This window comes from Gopherus evgoodei, chromosome 3, assembly GCF_007399415.2.
Source record: "Gopherus evgoodei ecotype Sinaloan lineage chromosome 3, rGopEvg1_v1.p, whole genome shotgun sequence".
Taxonomy (NCBI): domain Eukaryota; kingdom Metazoa; phylum Chordata; order Testudines; family Testudinidae; genus Gopherus; species Gopherus evgoodei.
Genome location: NC_044324.1, coordinates 203,846,720 through 203,853,478, shown reverse-complemented (window position 1 = coordinate 203,853,478; position 6,759 = coordinate 203,846,720).

Below are 6,759 nucleotides of genomic sequence, written 5' to 3'. Positions count from 1 at the left end.
CAAGTCCACTTAGTCCAAGACTTGGGTGTGAGATTCAATATGCTTGCAAATCTAAATTCAGACTCACAAAAGTTCAAGTGTGGGCTGGAAAGCTCACAGCGCTGGGAAACTGGTGAATCTATTTCCCTACAGGCAGCCTTCCTTCCTCTCCTCTCTTCCCATGAGTAGTCCCTCCTTCCGAAACAAGACCCCGAAGACTTCCAGGTTAAGAAGGTGGTCAGGCCTCCTATAGCATAATGGGGGAGGGGTGAATAGTGGAAGCAAAAAACCTAACCATTGATTAGAAAACGGGTTTCGGGGGGGAGGGGCAGGGGCGGCTCTAGGCATTTTGCCACCCCAAGCGCGGCAGGCAAGCTGCCTTCGGCACACCTGCGGGAGGTCCGCTGAAGCTGCGGGACCAGCAGACCCTCCGCAGGCAAGCCACCAAAGGCAGCCTGCCTGCTGCCCTCGTGGCGACTGGCAGAGTGCCCCCTGTGGCTTGCTGCCCCAAGCACGCGCTCGGTGTGCTGATGCCTGGAGCCGCCCCTGCACCCTCCCCCCAAGGGGCGCACAGAGACGTGCCAGCTGCAGTTGCTTCCTGGAGCAGCATGGGGCCATGGTAGGTAGGCAGCCTGCCTGAGTGCCCTGCTGCGCTGCCGACTGGGAGCTGCCTGTGGTAAATGCCTCCCAGCCAGAGCCTGCACTTCACACCTCCTCCTGCACCCCTGCCCCATGTCAGAATCCTCTCCTACACCCAAACTCCCTTCCAGACCCTGCACCCCCTCTTGCACCCCAATCTCCTGCCCCAGCCTAGAGCCCCCTCCTGCACCAAACTCCCTCCCAGAGCCCACACTCCTCACCCTATCCTGCACCCCAACTCTGCACCAGCTCCCTTCGGCACCCAAACTCTCTCTCAGACCCCGCACCTGCTCCATTAATATAGTAGAAATGTGTGGCCTATGACGTCATACCAAAATTTGTGGAGTGGCCCCCCTGTGAAAATTGTTGCCCACCCCTGCTCTGTGGCATGCTATCCTTCAGAGGCAATAAGTAAATAATACATTTTGTAACATTGCCTTATGCTCTGTGCTCACAACCTCTTTGAAGGAAAGAAAGAAAGCCAGTGGGAACTGTGGCTCCTGAGCAAGTAATGGTACTGGGGAAGGATGGAAGGGCTGGAGGCAGAAGCCACTACAGCAGGGGTTCTCACAACACATTTTTGGTGGCATCACACTGCAACCACCACCTCTTGCTGATGTGCCTCTGAGACAATTTTTCCTAAAATACTTAATTAACTTTAGGAAAAACAAATAAATTCACACACATACATGTCCTAATCACTGTAATTTATTTATGTAGGGGTTTTTTTTTGCATACTCTAATTAAAATAGTGTACAGTTGTCTCTATTCTTTACTGGACCTAAGAAGAATAGAAACACACATAAGGTGCTTTGCATGTTCTTATCTTTGTTGTTGTTGCTTTTTGAGTGCTTTCTTTTACACTTGCTAACTAGTAAGTCTGCTGCTGTGAAGAGATACTTGTATGTTTAATATCACTTTTCAGGGCCTCCCAGCTAGATACTAAGTCTGCTGTGAAAAATGGCATTAACAACTGCACAAATATCACTTTTCACAGCAGACTTAGTCCCAGAAAGCCCAGGGACAAATTAAGCCCTGGATGGGGAGATGGGTGGGGATGCAGCAGGGACTAGGGACAATTATGGGGTAAGCCTGGGGCCAAACCCTAGGGCAGGAGCCTGCCACCTGCCATCCCAGGGCTGAAGCCAGACCCCACGACCCCCAGGAAGATGGGGAACTCAGTGGCTGCCTGGTCCTCCAGAGGGGCGCAAGGCCCAACACCTGCTGGTGGCCCCAGGGGAGAGGCCACTGCTTTGCCCTCTCCCCCCTCATCGCCCAGGAGGCAAGAAAAACCTGTGGTGGCCACATTTAAGGGGGATAGAAAGCTATAAGGTGGATAGAAAGCTGGCTAAATCATCGGGCTCAACAGGTAGTGATCAATGGCTCCATGTCTAGTTGGCAGCCGGTATCAAGCGGAGTGCCCCAAGGGTCAGTCCTGGGGCCGGTTTTATTCAATATCTTCATTAATGATCTGGAGGATGGCATGGATTGCACCCTCAGCAAGTTTGCCGATGACACTAAACGTGGAGGAGTGGTAGATACACTAAAGGATAGGGGTAGGATACAGAGCGACCTAGACAAATTAGAGGATTGGGCCAAAAGAAATCTGATGAGGTTCAACAAGGACAAGTGCAGAATCCTGCACTTAGGACAGAAGAATCCCATGCACTGCTACAGACTATGGACTGAATGGCTAGGCAGCAGTTCTGCAGAAAAGGACCTAGGTGTTACACTGGACAAAAAGCTGGATATGAGTCAACAGTGTGCCCTTGTTGCGAAGAAGGCTAACAGCATTTTGGGCTTTAAAAGTAGGAGCGTTGCCAGCAGATTGAGGAACATGATAATTCCCCTCTATTCAGTATTGGTGAGGCCTCATCTGGAGTACTGTGTCCAGCTTTGGGCCCCACTCTACAAGAAGGATGTGGAAAAATTGGAAAGAGTCCAGCAGAGGGCAACTAAAATGATTAGGGGGCTGGAGCACATGACCTATGAGAGGCTGAGAGAACTGGGATTATTTAATCTGCAGAAGAGAAGAATGAGGGGGGATTTGATAGCTGCTTTCAACTAACTGAAAGGGTGTTCCAAAGAGGACGGCTCTAGACTGTTCTCAGTGGTACCAGATGACAGAACAAGGAGTAATAGTCTCAAGTTGCAGTGGGGGAGGTTTGTTGGATAATAGGAAAAACTTTTTCACCAGGAGGGTGGTGAAGCACTGGAATGGGTTACCTAGGGAGGTGGTGGCATCTCCTTTCTTAGAGGTTTTTAAGGTCAGGCTTGACAAAGCCCTGGCTGGGATGATTTAGTTGGGGATTGGTCCTACTTTGAGCAGAGGGTTGAACTAGATGACCTCCTGAGATCCCTTCCAACCCTGATATTCTACAGGGCCGCCCAGAGGATTCAGGGGGCCTTAGGTCTTCGGCGGCGGGGTCCTTCTGCTCCGGGACCCGCCACCCAACTGCCCTGAAGACCCGCGGCTGTTGTACTCAATGTACTATACAGGATCTTTTCAGGGGGATTAAGGCAAAAATTATTAGTAATACAGGTATCAATTAATACTCTATGATATGCATATGAGATATATATCACAGTCATGCATTCATGCACACGCACAGACACAAACACACTCCGTCTTGCTGTTGTTACCAACTAGTTGCTCCCCTTAACTGCACTGGCCAGGTGAGTTAGATGGGGGAGGGGTGGAGCCGGGCTTCTGCCGATCCGGATCGATGCTCCAATGGTGACGAGACCCGGGGTCCTTCTGCAAGACACCTTGCATTTATAGCAGCTTCCCTCTTATGCAAATCTAGACCAGATTCAAAATCTGGGTCTGTGTCCGTTGGTCTTTGTGCTGCTTTTCTCTGGGTGTTGTCCCAATGCTGCTAAAAGAGGGTGTTTTCTAAAGAAGGTGCTTGCTTCTAATCCCTGAGGCCGTCAATATGTCTGCTCTTCTTTATTGGGCCCACTTGACAAGTTGTATTGTCCTTTGCTCTGGCTCCCATTCCCTCTTCAACTGTTGTAGCTGTCTGGAGGTGGGTGTCTTCCAAGCCTCACTCATTCATACCTCATTCAGTCAATAGGGCAATTGATTACAGAGTGGGGGGAAGATCTTATTCTACTTCTAGCAAAAAGGCACATTTTCTTTTACTTTAACTATACTATCCTTAGGGGCTATAACCTTTGATACAAAGTTTTCTACCAATTTTCTATATAGGGATCTAATACAAAGTTGTATGAAAATAAAGCGGCACAATGCCAAGTCATATGAAATACAAAATAACATCATGCCAGATGCAATGTCATAAAGATACTTAATACAGAAAGATACTTAATACAAAATAACACAATGCAATGTTATAAAGATTTATAGAGATAGTTAATACAGAGATTTCTCTACACGGCGGGGACCCCCCGCCGCCAAATTACCACCGAAGCGGGACTCGCCACTGAAGTGCAGCCGGGTCTTCGGTGGCGGGGGGTCCCCGCTGTGGGTCTGCAGGGCACTTTGGCGGCAGGGGGTCCTTCCGCTCTGGGATCTGCCGCCGAAGTGTCCCGAAGACCTGGCTGCACTTCAGCGGTGGGTCCTGCTTCGGCGGTAATTTGGCAGCGGGGGCTCTTTTGCCACAGAGTGGAAGGACCCTCTGCTACCGAAGACCTGGAGCAGAAGAAGCTCCAGGGGACCGGGCCCCGTGAGAGTTTTCCAGGTCCCCCGGAGCAAGTGAAGGTCCCTGCTACAGGGGCCCCGAAAAACTCTAGTGGGGGCCCCTGCGGGGCCCAGGACAAATTGCCCCACTTGCCCCCCTTTCCCCTCGAGCAGCCCTGATATTCTATGATTCGAGAAATGTGGTTGGAACAGGAGCTTCTTTTCCTTGCATGTCCCCAGAAATTCCATCGTTTTGAAGACGTCATCTGCCTCCTCTGAGCACCAATAAATCCCTCCCTCTCAAGGTTAAGATGGATGGAGAATTCTGTGAGGTGAATTTCAGGATGTTTCCTGGGCCCCTTCTCCCACCGCAGGAAGATACAATATGATCCAATGATGGGGCCTGATGTTGCAGTCTTTGAGAGATTAAATCAATGGGATTTTTGCCTGCCTAAATACTCCATAACCTCATCATTAATTTTCAAATGTTTCTCAACTTGTTAACATTACCCCCTTGAGATTTTTCTCTGAAAATTTCAGGTGATTTTTTGTGTGCAAATTGTTGAGTATGGCACATCCACTGAACTAGAAAAAAAAATTACAAAGTGACACATAGACTATTAGAGGATGGGAAGGATTCTTTCCTTGCATGTGCAACATCAATGTTATTTACTAAGCTCAAATCAGTTACACATGCAAACTTACTGATCAAGGTTACATAGTTGACACTGAAGACCTAATTTAGCCTACAGAACTTTTTAAAATATTTATTATTGATGTGTGAGGAAAAATGACACAGATTCCAGGCTGAATTTGCTGAGTTGTTAATTAGGAAATAACCACCACAATTTAAGTTATAACGTGAGTACATTTGATCCTGTATCACTGACAGGCAAATTCTGATCGAGCTGTTCACAAATCTCCCCTTTGCCCCTCCACCCTTCCCCCTCTCAATTTTTTTTCCTCAAAGTATTTTGTCATTTTTACAGAATCACATTTTAGAGTAGAATTTTTTAAGAGTATTTTAGTTCTGTTCATCACTTTTTCTTTGGAAAGAGATTGGTTATATTTTATAGACTCTTGGAAGAGGGACTATCTCATTCAGTATTTTTACAACATTCAGCATAAGACTCTTGATTCTGTTTTGAACCTTTAGGCTACCAGAATACTACTAGGGATACTTACGGAACTGTTCCGTAGTTAATTTTGAAGCAGGACTTTAGGAGTAGGAAAATTTTTCAAACTTTATTTTATTTATTTAGCATTACATAGGTATTTATTTTTTAAATAATTTTATCTCATGCTCTATGCACCTCTTTATGAAAAATGCTTCCAAACCCCCCAAAGGAGATATTTACTTTACTTTTCGAGTATTTTCTGTCAGAGATTCTAATTTCACACAAGTATCTTGAGAAGTCTACATATTTAAGGTGCTGATGGAGTAATGAATGTTTTAGAACTGCAATGATGCACAACACACATTTGAAATTACAGTCTGTCCCTAAGGACAGCTGACTCTTTTATGTTTTCCTTTCTTGCAGAGAATGTCAGCAGCAAGTGGATGAACTAAGAAATGAGTTCAGGAGAATATCAGAGAAGGCATGCATTCTTAAAATAAAATTAGAAAAAGAAAAGGTTTCCAAACAAATGAGAGCACTGACAGTGCATGGATTCCTAGAAATAGGAAATCTATTCATTCATTTAATATATTAGTCACTACAGGTTTGTTCCTTACGGTGCATTTCTCTTTTCAATCAACTTTTAGCATGTCCAGATGAGGGTATCCTACCACTTCACTTGGGAGACTAGCCTACATTATTAAAAATCTGTCTGCATTTTTTTTCATTTACCTTCTTTTCCTTTTCTTAATTTCATCTTATTGCTGTAAACCTATACACTATACTACATTCCTGTCCTTTTCTCACTCCCATGATCATCACTGTCACCAACTTCGTTGAAGAAAAGCTGAGATATATTAGGAAATAGGCTGTGAAAAGTGTACACAAGCATACAAAAAACAGAATCAGTATATTAAGGGCCTGATCTTACATCCTTTGAAGTCAGTGACAAAACTCCCTTTGATTTCTGTGGACATAGAATAAAATACATCATGAGATAAATAGCATAATTTCCCATTTTCCTGACAGCAATTCCCAGATTAAATTAATGCTGACTTTGTACAGCAAAATAAGGAAAAGTTGATGGTTAACAGCCAGGAAGACTGTGGCTGAATGGTTCTGCTAAAACAACAGAGCTTGTTTCATGTGTGGGGGGTGGTTTTGCGATACTGGTACAAAGGACAGCTTTGACAGTGTAGCTGTGTCCACATGAGGAACACTTCACTAATATAGTATACCACTATTCCCATACTGGTAAAGTGCTTCTTGTGAGGCCAAACATATTACAATAATCTTGCTGGCTCATATGCTTTTTAGTTCCATAAGAAGAGTAGTTCTTTTGATGCTATGCAAGGAAAATAGATTAATATTTTTCAATTTTTT